This window comes from Ptiloglossa arizonensis, chromosome 2 (genome assembly GCF_051014685.1).
Source record: "Ptiloglossa arizonensis isolate GNS036 chromosome 2, iyPtiAriz1_principal, whole genome shotgun sequence".
Lineage (NCBI taxonomy): Eukaryota > Metazoa > Arthropoda > Insecta > Hymenoptera > Colletidae > Ptiloglossa > Ptiloglossa arizonensis.
In genome coordinates, this window is record NC_135049.1 from 14,451,132 (window position 1) to 14,471,678 (window position 20,547).

Genomic DNA, 20,547 nt, shown 5'->3' on the forward strand with positions numbered 1-20,547 from the left:
GAACGAGTCGACAGATCTACTTGAAACATCACACGTGTTCATCGAATAGTGGTACCATCTTTGGAAATATAAAAGGACGAATTTAATGGCTTCGTTTCTTATCGAACGATCAAACTTATTGAGCGACAAATGAGCAACTATTACTTGTAAACTTTTAAATAGCATTGTTCTAGTTAGTAATGCTGTAAAATAACAAGTACATTGAAAACTTATTGAATAGTTCAACTTTTTACATTCTTAATACTAGAATTACCAAGGGAGTCAATTTGAGATAAAAACAATGTTGGCCATGAAAATTGTGGTTATAGTATTAGATGTATATTTTTGAAAGAAGAACTTCTTCAAGAATTCTATACAATCATTGGGATTGTACGTGCCATAAAAGTATGGGAAACTCACGTACAGAGGTAGTAAGAGTTACATTAGAATTCTTTTTTGAGATGTAAACATCATCAGAAGTATATCAACATTGTCTATTCTAACAGTAAAACTTTCGAGTAAAATTTCTCAAGAATAAAAGCCCATTTTGACAAACCCTATGGCACACTGTTACCACAAATTATATTTAGTTTTATCCTAAAAACAATTTCCACGAGATCTCCGTGTAAGTGTCGTATTCAATATCTTTCGACTTTCTTCTACGTTTGAACTTTATCTGACTTTTCCCAAGAAAATTTCTCCTTGCTAATCCAATGTAGAAAACTTCCTTAGGTTGTATCAACGACCCCTTTTCGATCTCTAATTTCGTCCACTGTGTTGCAATGTGTACTGAAAAATGTCATTATCGTACACAAAGCCTCCTTAACGCTAGAACTACCAAAGGGGGTCAATTTGACTTCAAACTTCTTCCTAAAATTAGTTAATTGTTAACCTGCTGACTTTGCCTATTATTCCAATATTCGTGGACAATTATTCAAATAAACAACTAACGGTAGTCGTAGCTTTAACACTAGAACTACTAAAGTAGTCGATTTGACGTCAAACTTCTTCTTAAAATCACTCAATTATTAACCTGATGGCTTTGCCTACAATATCATGAACAATCATCAAAATAGACAACTAACGGTACTCGTAAATTAATTCTCCCTTTCCCTATCTAACTTCGAAGATACCTATGTGGTCTGATACAAATAGTAACACTTTCACCACTAATCTCGGTATTCCTAATGTTAAGTATAAAAAATTGGCGCGATGTTCAACGTCTTGATCCTTCGTCCTCCCCGCCAGACGACGTATCGGTTAACTTTTCACAAGCAATAACGATCGATCGCGACATCGTGATGTTTCGCGAAACGCTGTAAGATGTTGCGTTCTCGTACGGGAAAGCCGACGTACACGCGTCGATACATTGTGCAACTTGGTAGCAACGATACGTTCTAGTATTTCCATTACGTGCATCAGACAACACGAACGGTTTCCACACGGTGTCATTAAAATGTTCCTAGACACTCCGTGTACCGATCGCTTATCATTAACGTTATCGATAATTATTACATTCGATTACCTTCGAAGTAGTCCCCATCTGCCCTTCCACGCCTTTGAAACCTTTTTTTCTTCCATTCTTCCAAGGCTACGTAATTTAATATTATCAATAATTACGTTCGATTACATTCAAAGTAGTCTCCATTTGCCCTTACGTGGCTTGGAAATATCTTCCTTTCCAGTCCTCCAAGGCTGCGTAATTTAATGTTATCCGTAATTGCACTCGATTGCATGCAAAGTAGATTCCATCTGCCCTTATGCACCTTGGAAATCGATTTAAAAAGAAACATACAAGGAAAGTATTCGTTGTCTGTTCAATTATCCGTGTATACTGTTTGTTTTTTTATTATTGATTAACGTCTCGTCGAGTCTTTGGTTATTACCAACGGGAACATTAAGGCGTTATTATATTATTCTTCGTTTCTATGACAAATTTAAACAAGTCGTAGATATTATCATTTTCAACGTTAATTTTTAACGTGGGTCCTGATTTGTACTTGTCGAAGAGTTCATCGAAGAATAATACGTGACTCTTCGAGCCAATGATGAATATTAGGGATGCCGATTCTAGTTTAAAAAATAGATTTTTCCAATCGATGCGGTTCTACCGGTGAAAAAAATATCTTTCGATAAATCGATTCAAGATCGCCATCTGTGGTGAGTATTACAAAAATTTACTATTCCGTCTTTGGAGAATCCAGTTTCGTCCGGTAAATAAAACAGCCGAAGTTGAAAAAATAAGAAAAATTGTGAATAGAAAAAAGTTAAAAATATAAATCTGCAGGAACCAGGTGTAACAATTAACTCTATGGAGCAGATCATCTTCGTTTAGTACTCATAAAATATTTAGACTCGTAAAATTTAGTAATTTAAAGCCGATCGTCTTCGTTGAGTACTCATAAAATAGTTAGACTCATAAAATTTAATAATTTAAAGCCGATCGTCTTCGTTGAGTACTCGTAAAATAGTCAGACTCGTAAAATTTAATATACAATAAAAACAGAAGAACATTATCTGTGGCTGATATTCTTCGAATATTATTTGCTACCATTTTCTTCGATGCGATTCAAGGACCACGAGATTAACAATTTTAATACCCTTTGCTTCTACCATCGTCTAGCCATTTCTGTTCTAAACGAACCTGCATCCGAAAAGTGGTTTTTGTTGTCTCTGAAATGTTTTCTCATTTAGTAAACGTCTATTGGAGTAACGATCCGCGTGCTGACATCTTGCTTTGACTGTATTACATTTGGCAGCTCCATAAATCAAACATGTGTCTGCTGTCTTGTAAATTCGAATACTTAGTCATTGTCACTCTTAATGCACAACGGGTTAGAGAAATATCAAGTGAGTATGAACGAACTGTACGGACTTGCTTATACCGCAAAATATTTAAGGTCGGGAGCTATCTGGAAGATGACAAGCATTGAATACGAAACGAACAGTTTATTACAACCACTTATAACTCAGTTAGTGATGAACAACGCCGAACGTTCACATTCACCGAACGACGCCGAACGTTTACATTCACCGAACGACGCCGAACGACTGCGAGCGGGTGGCGAATTTCACAGAACCTACTGAGAGATTCTGGAAAGAATGCTTTCGAGCTCACGATGAGGAAGATATCCTGTATCTTCTCTAAGGAGGAAGATATCTAATAATCTTTCTCAAGACCACGACCAAATTGTTGATAATCGATAGGATCGTACAATACGGTGTAAAAAAGGTACGTTTACATTTATCGAACAACGCTGAATGAATGACACTAGGCAACGAATATTGTGGAAAGTATTGGGAGGATCTAGAAAGAATGCACTTTAGCTCACGATAAGGAGATCTTTCTTTTCTTCTATAAATTATGTTTCTGCAATTGTAAAGCTATTATTTTATATTATAACGAACAACCAATATCGTTGAATGTACTGGCAAGATCTAGAAAGAATGCTTTTGAGTATTCACAGTGAGAATCCCTTTCTTCGCTTATGAATGATGTTTCCACGATAGCAAAGCTATTTATTTATATTACACCGAACAACAAATATTGTGGAACATACTGGAAGGATCTAGAAAAAATGCTCTTTAGCTCACGATAACGAAATCCCTCTTTTCACCTATAAATTATGTTTTCACAAAAGTTATTACCGTATGTTACATCGAACAACTATTGTGGAACCTACCGAAAGGATCCAAAAAGAATACTCTCGAGCTAACGATGAGAAGGAAATCCCTCGTTTTGTTTACAAATTACACACCAATAAAGATTCCAGTTCGTACCATATGAAACTGTGACTAATAGCGAAACAAGCTTTCTCGACGTTAATTCTGATCGTTAAACCCGCAACGCATCAAGGGGGATTCTCATCTGCTCTCCAGGCTAGACGGCGAACCGGAGGCGAACGAACGTTGTCGTTCGCTTTCGGGTGCGTTTGCACTTACCGAACGATGGCGCACGAATGCTCCCGAACGAGTGAATTAGGGCAATGTGTACGGCGGACCGAAGCCGACCGAAGCCGACCGAATGCATTCGTTCGCGTTCGGTGATGCCTCGAGTCGATTCGGTACATCAGCCAGAAATTCGTACGCTTGTTCCCCAGCAGTCGTCGTTCGTTCCGCATTGAATGCTATCCACGTGTGTTTGTAGAAATTTCAACGAAAAAGTCAAAATGGAATGGTCCAACGACACGACACTGCTGTTTATAGAACTCTACAAAACGAAGACCTGCCTGTGGGACCCGAAGGACACGAATTACAAACTCAAATCCGCCAAGAGCAACGCGTGGAAAGACATCTGCGGTGTTGTTAAGTGTAGCCCGGACTACGCTCAGAAGAAAATGGATTCGCTGCTGGCATCGTTCAGAAGGGAGCGTAACAAGCAAACCAAGTCCGCTGCTAAGGCCGATGGTGCTTATTGCTCCTCGTGGTTCGCGTTTAAGAGCATGCTATTTTTAATGAACAAATTTCACCCAAGGCCCGCTGAGAACACCGTCTCTGGTGAGGTGAGGGAACGGAAGTTGAACATAAACGTTCTTACTATCACACTTATTCTCTTTGAGCGAAAACACCGCAAATCTTGCCAAGAACCCTTTCTGCTATAAAAAAGAGTAGAGTATATATTTTTCAACAATTTATTTATTCGATAGTGTACACTTTCTCGGCACGTCTGTCAGTGGCAATAACGAACTTCCGGGGAGTTGTACCTCTTCACGGTCCAAGAATCGAACTTTTATTTTTTTCAATGACCAAGAATGCACTGTTTCTTTGGATAGTAAGTTTAACTTCCTGAAGTCTTTTTTTTTTGTAAAAGAAGAGAGTTTTCGAATATTTCTAACATTTGATCTCGACAGCCAACATGGATAGAAAGGAAGCGATAATCTGCGCCTACAAGTCCCGATAAGACGATCGTTAAACGTAGATGTTAAAGAATACCAACGAAACAATGCTGTCGTACAAAGTCGAATTTATACCAATCGCGAACATTTTAGGAACGTACATTACTTACTTTAAGCGGGTTGAAGAGGATAAAAGGAACCGAATTCTCTTGCAAGGAATTAAGATTGGAACTGATTTTTTGCCCAGGATTCACAAACAGAGGAGGATGCCAACACTGTGGAATATCCCGACGCTGCAAGGTGCAAATTAGAGGAGCAAAACGAACTAGCGTTTCTGCCAATTACGTCGAAAAAAATGGCGAAACGAAAGGAATTTTTATCTCCCAAAAGGAAACAACCGAAGAGGAGAAAAACGATGGAAGATTCTCAAATGGAAGAAGCCTACAGGATGCTACAGGACACAGTCTCGAAGCAATCGGCTAGAGACGCTAGCACCATATTCGGGGAACATGTAGCGATGAAGCATAGAAGTTACAGCCGCCATACGCAAAATATCATCGAGCATTTGATCTCGAATATCCTATTCGAAGCCGACATGGGAAAATATAACGAGCATTCTCAATCCCACGATATTTATTCAACGTTACCAGTCACGCCCGTTTTATCGCCATCGTCATCTTCGTCTTTATCGCGAATTTTATCGTAACCATCATCGTCGTATCGTTCAAAATGCACCTTCGACGAAAACGAATGCACTCGCATCGTACACGAACAACTTTACCAATTTTCGTAATTTTCGTTACCAGATCATTTTTCATTTACAATTTTTCATTCGCCGAATAAATTGCAGTTAAGAACAAACTTATCGTTTGGCCATCTTTGCACAATTGTAACACAATTTTTGCACATTTGTGCACAATTTTACAATCGTTGTTGTTGCAGTCTGTCATTTTGAAAATGTTCCTGAGATTTCCCGCTTTCAAGTAACAATTTTTATCCCGGATTCGAGTAACGAAATCCTACGCCCAGCTCTAGTCTAAGCACGATTTGTATCGAACAATTTTTAGTTATACGTCGATTATTTATAATGGAATGTTTTTCAGAAATAATTGAATTACGTATGGTTAAAAATATTCCGTAGTATTTGAACTCGTCTTAATCGAGTAGACTTAGCAAATCGATCGACAATACTGATGTAAAAATATGACAAAAAGTATAAAATTTTTATTTTATGTTAATGGTTGACACATCGATACGCGTGCGGCATCTCTTTGAAGTTTCGATCATAAAGCATGTGTATTGTAATGAATCACGCATTTGTTTACTTCCAAAATTCTATACAAAACCGAGCTTTAAACATTCTGCATTCGTTAATTTCGAAACTGTTCGCAGAATGTGTATAAAAACATACGTTTATTCGTCAAATCTCTAAGTTATGTCAATTCGTCAAAGATTTTGACACGAGCTCGCTTTTTAATGAGCTCTTGCACAGTGATGGTTGCTCGAAATTTAAAAATTATCGACATATATCGTTTTATCGTCGAACGGTTAATAATGGTTATGTAACGTTCAAGTTTTAAGGAGTTGTATATCTTTGGTAAAGTAAATATTATTCCACGATGTGTCCGTGACGCAATTTGTGGACGTTTTAAGCTGGAAGTAATAAAAAAAAAGTCATAAACGCACAACTTCGAAATGTTGTAAATACGTAAATATGTACATAAAACTATAATTAAACTCTTTCCATTTCGCCCAGCTTCTTTCTTCGTGTGATCTCCCCCTTTCCAATCCTCTGACATTAAGCAATTACGTTCGTTAAACCGAACACCGAGATGAAGTGCCATTTTCTTAAATGCCAAAAATTCTGGGTTAGTTTGTAACAACGAAAACAAAATAATTACCCACAAAAAGTGGTAAAATTCGATTCGTTGCATTCGAAATAATTCTCCGTGAGACTGAAATTAATCTGCACAAAAATATTAAACGATGATTCTTTTATAAGAATCTATTGCACCTTATTGATAAAGACGAGTTATTTTCACAAATTGTCAACGTTTTATTCCTGGTTTTTGTCTACGTTATAACCATTGACAATACTACAACAGAGGATGATCGCCACGTGGGTTTTTATTACTACCTTGTCGCTGAGCTGACATTTAAGTTAAGAATATATTACTTTCACTGCTCTTAAGGTAGAATTAGTTACTTCTGCTCCGATATCACCTACACACATCCACGAGTGTCTTTAAAATAATCCAGACAATGTTTGGTACCATAATAACTCTATAAAATATGATGATCCACTTTGTATATATTTCAAATGCAAAAATTAAATACAATAATTAAAATAAAATAGCAAATTTTATTTCAGTATATGTTCTCAATAAAACACTATACTCCTTCTTATAGGTATCTATATTAACCCTCTGTGTAGAGCACTCTTTAACACCATCTTTCTTCTCACAGTAGCTACCTCTAAGAAGTGTTTGCAATAATAATAAAATATAATAAAAATGTAAACAACAATCTTTTACTTTAAGGAAGAGACATAAATAGATCTATATCACACCCTCCAGGTCATTTGTAAACACGCAATGAGATGTGGTGCTAAATATGTACTGTGCGTGCATCTATGATGACATGTAGGACACCACAGGGGCAAGAAAAGTCCTTCGTTCGCTTCACCTATCCTCACTATTGACCCGTTCACTTTCTTCGTTACTCACTCCAGTTAGTATGTGTGACTTCTTAAGCAAATAATACACTAGAGCAGAAAATGCAATAGCCAGATTAATACCTTGTCCAATCAAACCCAATAGATCACTGTATTCAAACATGGGATTATAATCGCAGTATTTAAGTGGCTACACTACTTGTGGATCCACCAACGAGAGAATCACCCTGTAATACTGTGCAGAACTGAGAAGTTAACCTCTGAAAATAATCGTAAATCGTATTTGGTCAGATGTTTAATCGTCCAGAATGAAACGACTATCACTTTTCCACGTTACATGGTCTCCACCCGAGCATCTTTCCCCTACTACAAAATGAAATGTCGTTTGACTGCATTTGTACAAGTGAATAGAGAAGGACTGCCCGTTGCAATAAAAAAGTTGAAATTTCAAAAGACATCGATATTAGCATATTGAAAAGATAATATTACGATTTCAACTTGGCGAGATGAGCGGCCTGCAACTCCGCTGACAAATTGGAACAATGCTGAGACAACGTCTGCGAAAAGGATTATACGAGATGGCGTGGAAGTTATTATCAAGGGACCTAATCTTACGATAAATTATACAAAATTTATGGGCGACGTTGATCGAGCAGATGAGTGCTCAGCGACATACCGTTTCGTGAGAAAAGCTCTCAAATGGTAAGTTGTTTTTTGGGGATCTAGAAGTGTGTATAATCAATCTTTGCATCCAACTACGAGGCAACTTCCAACACGTTCGTGAGAGAGCCTCCATTGCCGGTACTAACGAGAAAAATATTCAATCGAATGAAAAGCTTCGTGTAACTCTTGCTCGATCGAAGAAGAATCGTAATACTTCTTCCGACAGAACTAAACAACAAAAACACTCGTCTCGGTAAACCAAGAATAGATCTCAACGAATGTTTTACAAAATACCACGCGAAGAAGAATTATGGAATATATTGAAATAGAACAGTTGCTTTAGTTACTGTTTAATTAATTTCACAACTTCTTCTCATTAGCAGTAAGAAGATCCAATTCTCAACAGTGAAAAAGCCTTGAAGTGCAAAGGGTTACTTTCCAGCTCCCAGCTATACTAACAGATGTAACCTCTGTGACCGACAGAACACTGCAATTGATATTCCGCGTCTATGAAAATGCACTCCCCGTACAATACTTGCGTTGCTTAACTCTCTTCTGGGTCTTTTCGGACCCAAACTTTTAAATCACTCGATCGTACCGTAAGTGCTACATACAACGTCTACCAGAAATTAAGAAAGATACGATAAAGGAGAACAGTTCGTTCGCAGTATTTGGTCAAATTACGGGTCTACGTTGACCCAGGCGTGGACTCCTCCGCGATCGGTTAAATCGTTGATAGTGCAAGGATCTTCGTCGACCTAGTTTTCGTTCCAGCTCCTAATAGTGGATCTACCCGATCGGTGTGTTAATAAGAACAGACGCGTCTTTCGGATGCTGAACGTTCGTCCACGGCACGGCACTCGACTTTCACTCCTGCGGCCAGGGCGAACGATGAGCCGTGCCAGATAAAAGCATGCCGGGTCGTCGTCGGCAAAAGCCGGCTGCCTGTCCACCCCGTTCCTATCCCCTTGCACGCTCGTGGCAACAACCGTCTCGGCGTGCACGCTCGATAGTACACCGCGCCGCTTCTCCTCGCATTATGCAATTCGACAGACGTTACCTCGGCTCGCCGCGTTCGCAAGAAGCTACCTACCTACCTGCCTGCCTGCCTGCCTGCCTGCTTGCCTGCGCGCAGTGACGCGAGCTACCGAGCCGCGACGTCGCGTGCCGATCGCAAAACGGATGCGCGTTGTTGCACGTGTTACACGTACTCGCGATGCACCGGGCTTCTCGAGCGCCGAAATCCCCCGAACCTACCCCCACCCTACCCGCTGCACCACCGCGAACCTATATGCACTTCCTAGCGACGCGAGTCGCCGCTTTCGCACGATACGATTTACGCCCGAAGTTATAACATCGATGTCATAACTACGGACGTTAGATTCCGTAATAGATAACTATCTGAAAAATCGTGTATCTGAACCGCGCGGTATCCACGGGGTTAGGTTGCACGGGATTCTTCGTCGAGTTTCGAGTACAAATGGTATTTATGAAACGAATTATGAAGACGATCATTCTTTAGTAGTGATTGCGCGACAAACCGAGTAATTAATAATTATGTGGTGAACGAATTTTAATTATCGATCGTTTTATGGGATAAGGGGCGAGTATTTAATTAATTCTTCGAGGGTGTATTATTGAATAGTTTCACGGATCGATTCCTACTATTCGGATATCGAACGAAAATATTATTTACGATTATTTTAAAAATATACTTCAATGTTATTCTTTAATTAATCGTTTAACTTAATCACTGAATGATTTATTTAGTAATTCGAATATTTGAAATTTATTCTTTCGAAGTAATCCTTCCGATTTAGCTCCTGTTGCTCTTCGACGAAGACTGAAGATTTCTTTTTTTCTCGTGATCTCTTCCAAAGTGGTATTCATTTTTGCAATATAGAGCGATGCGGGGGGTTGCATAAATTCTTATTGACACGACTGACGCGAGACAGTCCCCCGACACCCACATTTTTACGCAACCGGCACGATGTGTGTTAAATATTCTTCAGCGAAGAGAAGAAACGTTGATGAAACGAATCGAATTCTCATCTCGATTCAGAAGCCCCATTTCCAAATCTAAAAGTCCAATTTGCAAAGGCGTAGGCCGAATCGGGTAAATTAATTGAATTTCTACGTGGGTTGGGAACTCGGGATCTGTGGAGCGTTTACGCCATTGATAAGTCCACGTTGAATACGGATCGCAGGACATTTAAGACTACAACAAATGGAAGACTCATTAGGAATGCTGAGGATAATGCTTCGCGTGCATTGAACTCGCTAAACTCACATCCGTAACGAGATTCGTGGGTACGATAGAAGACGGAATAAAGACTCTAAATCGTACGCAATCGTTCGTAAGTTTCTAAAGCATTTAGCGAGACGATTTATCGTCAGCGAACTGTCCTGTCACTGACCATAAATCAAGCGCTGCTTGGATCCCCACGGTTACATCAATTACGAATATAATTATACATACTGCGCGGGGCACATAATTCTCTGAGCCGCAAGTTCGATATACCTTTGTTGGTTCCGGTGACGCGAACCGATATCACTCGCATACAAAAGACCCATGAATAACGGTAATGCGAAAAAACAAAGAACTACTGGGTCCTTTGTCTGCCAAAATTGTCATGAAGCGTCCGCAGTGAAGTAATATTGACGCACGCACCGGGAATAATATAGCAGTGGAAGAGTAATAGGGCAGTGTTGGGGTAGTGGTAAAGCACTGATAGGGCAACGATAGGGCAGTAGTAGGGCACTAATAGGACAGTTATAGGGCAGTTGTAGAGTAGTAATAGTACGGTAATAGTACAGTAATAGTACAGTAATAGTACAGTAATAGTACAGTAATAGTACAGTAATAGTACAGTAATAGTACAGTAATAGTACAGTAATGGTACAGTAATAGTACGATAATAGTATGGTAATAATATGATGACAGTACAGTAACAGTACAATAACAGTACAGTAACAGTACAGTAACGGTACAGTAATAGTACACTAATAGCACAGTAATAGCACAGTAATAGCAGAGTAATAGTACAGTAATAATACCATAATAGTATGGTAATAATACGGTGACAGTACAGTAACAGTACAGTACTAGTGCAGTAATAGTACAGTAATAGTACAGTAATAGTACGATAATAGTATGGTAACAGTACAGTAATAGTACAGTAATAGCACGATAATAGTATGGTAATAATACGGTGACAGTACAGTAACAGTACAGTAACAGTACAGTAATAGCACAGTAATAGCACAGTAATAGCAGAGTAATAGCACAGTAATAGTACAGTCATAGTAATAAATAAAAGTCTAATTGTACAATAGTTATAAATTAAATAACAATAAAAGTAATGGAGCAGTAATCGAGTAAAAATAATAATAAAAAGTGTCTCCATATAATGATTTGTGCATAAGAAGAAAAAGTACCTTGAAAAATATTAATTCTATTATGTAAATTAGAAAGTGGAACAATAATTTTTAACTTCACTATATGAAAGTAAAATGGGCATGTTTGCAAATTAACGAAGAAATTCATGAATGTGAATACATTTTCGTAACATAGTGTGTTAAAAGAGCCATTCCATTATGCAATTTCAAAAACCTCGGTTTGTATGATCAATGTTGCTTAAACATTTTACCCGTATACATTATGCATAAAAATTAGCGAATATATGTTCAAACCAACGAAGCAGAATATACATATTTACAATCAACCTCGGAGGATTTGATCATGTTTCATGGAATACAACAAGGACGATAAAAAGGAAACCTACACAAATACATTTGCGTTTAATAATTTCGAATAATTTCTTGAATAAAACAAAAACTAAAGAATTCCAAATTATATTTATTACCGATATAAAATAACTTTCAAGAAATAACTAAGCGTTACAGCATTTGTATTACAGCAACTCATAAATATAGAAATAAATAAAACATCCCCTTTACTTCTTTCAGACTCTACCTCTTACGAACACGAATGAAATAAAAATATTTAATTGAAACGAAAGAACCGAAGGATAACGAAAGCAAAAATTTAAGATAAAATCATTTTGCACAACTTTTCTACGTTCATCGATAAACTCTCTTCGAAAAGTATTTAATTTAAATCTTTATTTGTTCCGCGAGAAAAGTATTCGAAATTGTGAAAAACAGAGACAAGGAAACACGTATGTGGCAATTATTCAAATTCAAAGACGAACTTTAAAATAATTCCATTTCCATTACTGGTAATATCGTGAATCGTCTTTACGCAATATTTCGTTCTAGTATTTCTCACAACGGTCTCGACTCGCGTTAAAAATCGCGGGAAACTATTCAAGAGTGTAAGTCCCTCGTTAGAAACCATGAGAAACACGCCACGAATGCAAACGCTTCGATTAATCATAGGAACTATAACGCGGTTATTTTCACCCCGTTCATCGTCTGATCTGGCATTCATATCTCCAGCTATCCTTGGCTGGAGACTCGGGCGAACTTCGAGCAACGTGTTTGCGGGTACTTAAGTAGGTATATCTAAGCAAGCCTTCGATGTGAAATTTTTATCGCGGGAAAGGTTGATCCAATTGAACGACGCACAAAGAGAAATTAACATCGCGAGAACTGGCTTTTGCCTGAAAATATCGCCTATAAATACACGCGTGCAACATCGACCGGGATTCAGGGCAAGGTGACAGAAGAGGTTCCAGGAGGAGGACGACCGGTTGTCCTGTTCGAATCGGTTGTATTAAGGAGACCGACGAGCCGAATATTAATCAACGAGAGGCGCGGCACCTGCATCCTTGGGACGTTGCAGCACGTAACACTGACTCGCGACCGCACGCAGTGCACTCTTACCGTTATCCGGAAGGTGATTGTGCATTAGCCATCCGGTGCAATACTTCCTTTTTCATCGTCGTGGCTCGTATTCGGGTATCCTCGGTCTGCCCCACCCAGAGATGGGCAAAATTTTATTCAAACTAAGGACGACACGTAAGGCCACGCCAGACTCGCTCGATCGTACTTAACCTTTAACTCTTCGGGACGTAGTGGGTTCGTTATATATTTAATTTAGAAATTGACCAAAGCTAAGAAATATATTGGTTATATTTTTAATTTAGAAAATGAGCAAAGCTAAGAAATAGATTCGTTATATATTTAATTTAGGAAATGAGCAAAACTAAGAAATAGATTGGTTATATATTTAATTTAGGAAATGAGTAAAGTTAAGAAATAGATTGGTTACATATTTAATTTAGAAAATGAGCAAAACTAAGAAAAAGATTCGTTATATATTTATTTCACAAAATGAGCAAAGTTAAGAAATAGATTCGTTATATATTTAATTTAGGAAATGACCAAAGCTAAGAAATAGATTGGTTACATATTTAATTTAGAAAATGAGCAAAGCTAAGAAATAGATTCGTTAGATATTTAATTACGATGTGGAACATTAAGAGTTCCATTGTGCAACTTGTGTTATTTTAATTTTTCATTACGGGTTGAAAAATATCTTATCGTATCGGAGTATTAAAAAGATAGGATACTTTTCAAGCCATAATGAAAAATTCAAATAACACAAGTTGCACAATGGAACTGTTAGTCTTACACGTCGTAATTAAATATCTAACTAATCTTTTTCTTAGCTTTGGTCATTTTGTAAATTAAATATCTAACGAATCTATTTCTTAGCTTTAGTAATTTTGTAAATTAAATACAACGAATCTATTTCTTAGCTTTGGTCATTTTGTACCATTTCGTACGTTCAACAACTGTGCTTCGAAGTATTAAATGCATACAAATGCAATTTGGGCCAACGTTAAGAGAAAATCTCACAAAATTGCTCGGATAATAATGTTTTTTGTTATTATTTTCAAAAGATACGATGCTTCTCGATAATATTTGATTCAACAACTCGAGCTAAACATCCACGTGATTTCAAATGATAAACTCTACAGGTGCGGATCGTCAAAGTCAAAAATAACAACTAAAACAACCTCTGGAACAAAAAACAGTGGAGTGAACGCGACTAAAGTGAGATTCTGTGCAAATTCAAGTTTTGATCGTGTATACCGATTATTCGAAAAAAGAAACCATTAAATGGCTGAAACCGAACACGTGTGTAGTAACAGGTTCAGAACGATCCCATTTCGTGCGTATAAACGATTAAGCTGTTTAAAAATAAATCAAGCCGGTAACTTTTACCGGAAAGCGGCTGTATAACAATTAAAGCGAAGCAGCCTATCGCAACAGTGATCTCCTAGCGAGTTATCGATATCCAGCTAGGCAATCGCCTTAACTGCGATGAGCTGCAAAATTGTTATTTCACCTCGCTACTGCTACATACGCACCAACGTGTGAAACTCCGTTCTCCATAGCGGACGAGAATTAATTAACGGGTTCATAAGCGTATTATGAGTTTTGATTTCCATCCGCTTTCATGGCCCTAGCCGATTCGCAGAGCCAAGGCCTCGATTATGATTGTTTCCACCGGAGACTACGTTAACCTTTTGACTGCCTTTGACTCAAATCTTTTCACTCCAACGCGGCTAATTCTTCAAAATCTTCAAATCCTCGAATCTTCCGAATTCTTCAAAATCTTTCGTTTCGATTCTAATCTTGAAAACTATCGCGTCTGTGAGAACATTCGAACCAAATTCTTTATCGTTTTCGAGGAAGAATAACACACCGATAAAATTCCCTTTAAAGAAACCAAAAATTAGAAATATTTCATTGAATCGTGCCAACTGGTTTCTCTTTATCCTTGAAAATCTCGCGTATTAATTCTAATCTTGGAAGTTATCTACGGGGAAGCGTTTGATTAAAATTCTTTACGATTTCCGTGGAAGAAGGAAAAAAAAACCACGGCGTGGACGTTGGCGGGAAACTCGAGATGAAAGTAAAAAGATCTCGAGTGAAATCTCAATTATCGAGAGGAATTGATTCCGTACGGGGATTTCAAGCAACACTTACGCTACCTCGCCTATGGTATTTTTAATCTTGCGTAACGACGCGGTAATAAACATTGCGGTATGAAATATTAACTATCGGGGCGAGGTATGCGAGGTAGGCGATCGAGCTCGAACTTCGGGCGCGATGCTCCTTTCGTCTTCGTTTAGTTTGAGTTACAACTCCAAGGTCGATCAACCTGCGATATATATCTCAGCGGTGTTTTTTACTCCTCGTTAGACCGCTCGAGCGTGGACGTGCACGTAAGCGCAAACACCGGCTCGGCCGATGCGATTTATTCGAGAAACTGGATTAAGCGGAGCGAGAAAGTTCCGTTGTCGACGAAAGCGACCGGCATTAACATGCGAGTGTCCGTCCTGATTGAAATCGTCTCCTCGGAAATACGTTGAATTAGAATACTTATATCCCTGTTTATCGCGGCATTAAACACGCGTTTGGAACTCTTTTAGAGTAGAGCGAAAGGGGAATGTTAAATAGTGGTCGAAATTTGGATGACACTGGCACCTGAAATAATAACAAAGCATCGTTCCACGAGTTCCAAGGAAGCGGATGAAATAATAATGAGTGCACAGAGCGAAAAATTTGAAATTGTATATTTCAAACGATCGTAAGTTTGGAACAAATGCACGAAATGTAAAAATTCGATTACTGTTCTATACGTAAAAGTCGATATTTATATTGTAAATAAGAATACTGGGCAAGATATTGATTAAAAATCGTAGGAGATGAAAAATTTGAAATTATATATTTCAAACGATCGTAAGTTTGGTACAAATGCACGAAATGTAAAAATTCGATTACTGTTCTATACGTAAAAGTCGATATTTATATTGTAAATAAGAATACTGTGCAAGATATTGATTAAAAATCGTACAAGGCGATAAATTAAAATTGCAGAATACGATGCATTTATTCTAGGAAATATGTTTGTGAAAGGAGAATATTAAAAAGTGGTCAAAAAGAATATTAAAAAGTGGCTCTGGCACCTGAAATAATAACAAAGCATCGTTGCACGGGTTCCGAGGAATTGTAAAGCCACGATTATTTACCGTAAATACGGTGGAAGAGTTATTAAAAAAGTAGATAAAACGACGATAAGTGCACAGAGCGAAAAATTTGAAATTGTATATTCCAAACGATCGTAAGTTTGGAACAAATGCACGAAATGTAAAAATTCAAACGCTATACTATACGTAACAGTCGATATTTATATTGTAAATAAGAATATTGTGCAAGATATTAATTAAAAATCGTACAAGACGATAAATTAAGATTGCAGAGAACGATGCATTTATTCTAGGGAATGTATTTGTAGTTGTATTGTAAATTGAAAAGAAAAATGTATTAAACGCAAAAGGAACCGCTATCTTATTATTTCATCTGATTTTTTAACAACTTTCTCATCGTATTTGCGGTAAATTTGTGAACATCCTCCTTTCAGACACACGTTTCAACGATTCACGGCTTCATTTTGTTTCGAACAGTCTGATACGAAAACATTCGGCTTTCCACTTTTACTCGCATTTTTTTCAACGCGCAACAAAAGAAATATTATCCCAAGTCCATTAAAAGAATAAAGTCGAGGAACAAACATCGTCGAACACAACCGATTTGTTGTGTCTTTCGAACTCACGGTGCTCGATTATGCACATTCAAATCGATTCAGTTTTGTATTCAATAAACCCAAATTATAGGTCATTGAATTCGTATATAAACTACATGCTTCTCTAAAAATAGTACGTATTTCCAATTAAAAAAACAGGTCGACCATGACATCTTAGAAGCGCCTACACCTTGAAAAAAAATTATATTCGTAAAATGTCTCCTTTGAAATCGAGTCACTTTCGTTCGAAAGATTTTTTTTCGAAATATCCTTACTTTTAGAAATAATCACGTGTATTAAATGGAACACCGTGTATACCAAGCGATTCGAATTTGTCGAATTTTCGCAAAATTCACTATTAAATTGTTCGAAAAATTCTACAAATAGTTCCAGCCCCGATAAAGTTGGAAGAAAATTTGTTCAAGCAAATTTTTTTTTTTTGGGGGTTTATTCGCCCCATTGTTCGATCGATTTTGAACACGACGATCGATTTCTTTCTCGCTTCGACAGTACCAAACCTCACCGCAAGATGTAAGCAAGCAGTGACGAAATAATTGCAAAATCCTTGAGGCTTTCTTGTATAAGAAATGTGGCAAGTGCCAGAAACGCGAATTGGTGATGTAAGGAAATAAATGTTAATCGTTGATACGATCGATGGTGCATAAAATTTACAGCTACCGAAACCTTAGGAATCGTCGCCGTGAATCGACGCGAACCACGTGAAGAGGGACATTCCGAAACTGAAAAAAACAACGCTGATTAGAAGCGACGTGAGATTTAATTTCGCTTGTAAAATATTTAAAATACCACCGATAAATACGACCAAACGAGCAATTATGTTTTTACGTTTCGACGATACGAAACATTTATTAACGTTTTCGACGCACAAACGATGATCTTTCGGACATAATTCGTCCGACGAGTCTCTAATTAGATTATGCTAATGAGAAGTCATCCACGGACGTACTCTATTAGTCTGCATTCTACAAGACCGGACGAGCACCTGATATAATCGACTTTCTACGGTAGAACCCTAAAAAAAAACGAGCAAAAACAAATTTCCATAGTGTTCTCGTTAAGACGAGTGAACAATTTCTTTGTAACAAATTTCACCGTTATTGAAAATGTTCAATGAGCAAAGTAATAAATTGTTCGATAAGTTTGGTCGTTTTTTCCATTGTGAAAAAATACTACGACACTTGAACTTTGAACGATTGTAAATATACGAACGAATCGACGGATCTACGTGAAACTTCATCGATGATTAATTGGTGTTCATCGAGCAGTGATATCATCTTTGGAAACGTAAAACGACGAACCTAATAGCTCCATTTCTTATGGAATGACAAAACTTATCGAGCAACGTATTATAGAATGTTCTCCAATAATCGTAATGATGGGTCGAAAGGGGCAACTTTTCATGATTGAGAAACAAATGAAAAATGTGGAATCCATTATCGAGAGGAACATCTTTAAAAATCTTTCGGCTACCTCTACACGTGATTAATTAAGGTTTGGTTTTATTACTAAGTGGAAAGGGATGATTCTTCGTGCAAAAACGAAATGTGAAATAAATTCTTATGCGATCTGTTGTTATCTGTATATATACATATAATTCTTCGTGATTCGGAAAGAAAGAAAAGAAATATGGAATAAATTCTTTTTCTGCGAACTTCCATTATCGAGAGGAATAACTTTAAAAATCTTCGGGGTACCTCTACACGTGATTAATTAAGGTTAGGTTTTATTAAAGCGTTTCTAGCTTTATCTCATCTCTTGCCCACTTGTGTACTTTAAGTGTATTTTATTTTCGTATATATATATATATATATATATATATATATATATATATATATATATATTTATATACATGCATTTACTTCCACATATACGTAACAAGAAAATTTAACAATAATAACTACAAACCTCTACCTAACAAATTTCGATTCAAACCTTATTTAATTAAGATTACTACACAAATAAAGATAACCCTGATTCTGACCATTAATTTTACCACAAAAATAATTAATTTACTCGTTTACGTTGCTACATACGCTAGAAACTCGCTCTAGTTAATAAATAAATAAGCTCTATAATTATTCCAGTGCAATTATCACTCAGAGTGCAATTCCTTTTACACAAAAAATTGTTCCACGTTTTCGATTCACTTTTCCCAAAGAATCATCCCCTTCTACTTCAGCCGAGTACCAAGAGATCCTGTGCAACGGTTCCCAACGAAAAGGGGGGAAAAAATTTGAATTTTCGAAAGTCACCGAAACCGGTGAGTTCTTCTGGATTATTTCTCTGCATCCGAACAAATGGTTGGTGGATCCTTCTCGTGAATCTATTTTCGGCCGATTGCGTCTAAAACTAAAATAACGGCCACTGGACTAGCTGTTGTCAGATAACCTCTGTCGGAATGTTGAACAGGGTGGTGTATCAGAGCCTGGGTGTCACGGTGAGTCACGTCGATCGTGCTCGACCTTCGTCCCCTTCCAGCCTTCCCCGTTATTTTATATCACGTAGCCGCCGGTGCTTTACGATTATTATTATAATCACGTAGCGATCGGTCAATATTCTGCAAATCGTGCAACCATGGGCCACCACGCCGCCTGTGTACTAAAATAGTCGCACCTGCACAGGCTCGAAAAACTTCAACGTCTGGATAGGCCACGTATACGGTGTGTTCCGAAAGTAACCGGCCGAACTTGGCGAATATATTTCACTGGTTGAAATGGCAAGGAAATGTCATGGGAGACCGTAACGTTTCTTTTTCAAGCCACGGACCTTGAAAGTTGTACATCGCCGGATAGATCTCGAGTGAACTATCATCGTGATGTCTTTCGGAGCATTGTAACTGATACACATCGGCTTGCTCGGAAAGTAATTTCGTTTTCCAAAATGGAGAATATACAATTTAATAAAATGTTTTTGTACACGCTGAAAAAATCGTGTCTAATTTTCACCGAAGGGATAAAATGACTTTCCGAACAACCCAATAATTATTTTACGTCTGAGCAATTATTCCAACATTAAGTCACGTGTGTGAATACACAAAGTTTAGCATGTGAACATCGAGTCTTAGAAGGTAGCTCGAAAATTAGGTGTTTGGGACTATTGGGTGCGTGGAACCTTGAATGCAAAAAATGATTTATTGTTGTTACTTTGTCGTAGGATGATTGTGAACGCGACGTAGCGTCTGGAATTTTATTCTTTGTCTTTGAACAAATTAAATTGGATCGAATTTATAGGTACGAATTTTCTTTCGTCGATTCGTTTCAATTTGATCAATTTGAAGGTTAAAAATTCGAAAGAATAAAAATTAACCAATCGGATTCAGTAACGCAGTGTTATTCTGCGCTGATTCTTCGTAACTTATTATTTTGCAATAAATACAAATTCCACTTCCTTATTTAATTATGCAGGAAGCCGGTCTTTCGCTAATACGCTACACTTAACTTTTTGTGGACAGGTAGCTTTTTTTTGTAAATAAGGTCTCGTTAAAAGTAATAAGAATTTAATACATTTGCAGCGGGACAAGAAAACATTGGCACGATATAAAAAATGCACAAGTCACGGAAACATTCGTTTTTGTAAAACGTTAATATTCGTTCCTTTCGACAAACGCTCGCAACGTGCCGAAAGTTACACAACCCAACGTTAAATTCGTAACAATGGAATTAATATTCAATGCTAATATTTCCTTCCGTGATTATCAACCGTAAATTTTGCTAATCGTTATTTTTCTAACGGATTGCAAATATACTTCGATCAAGATAAAACAATAATATCGACAAATTTTGAAGTTTAAATTTGCTCCTCCTTCAGTGGAG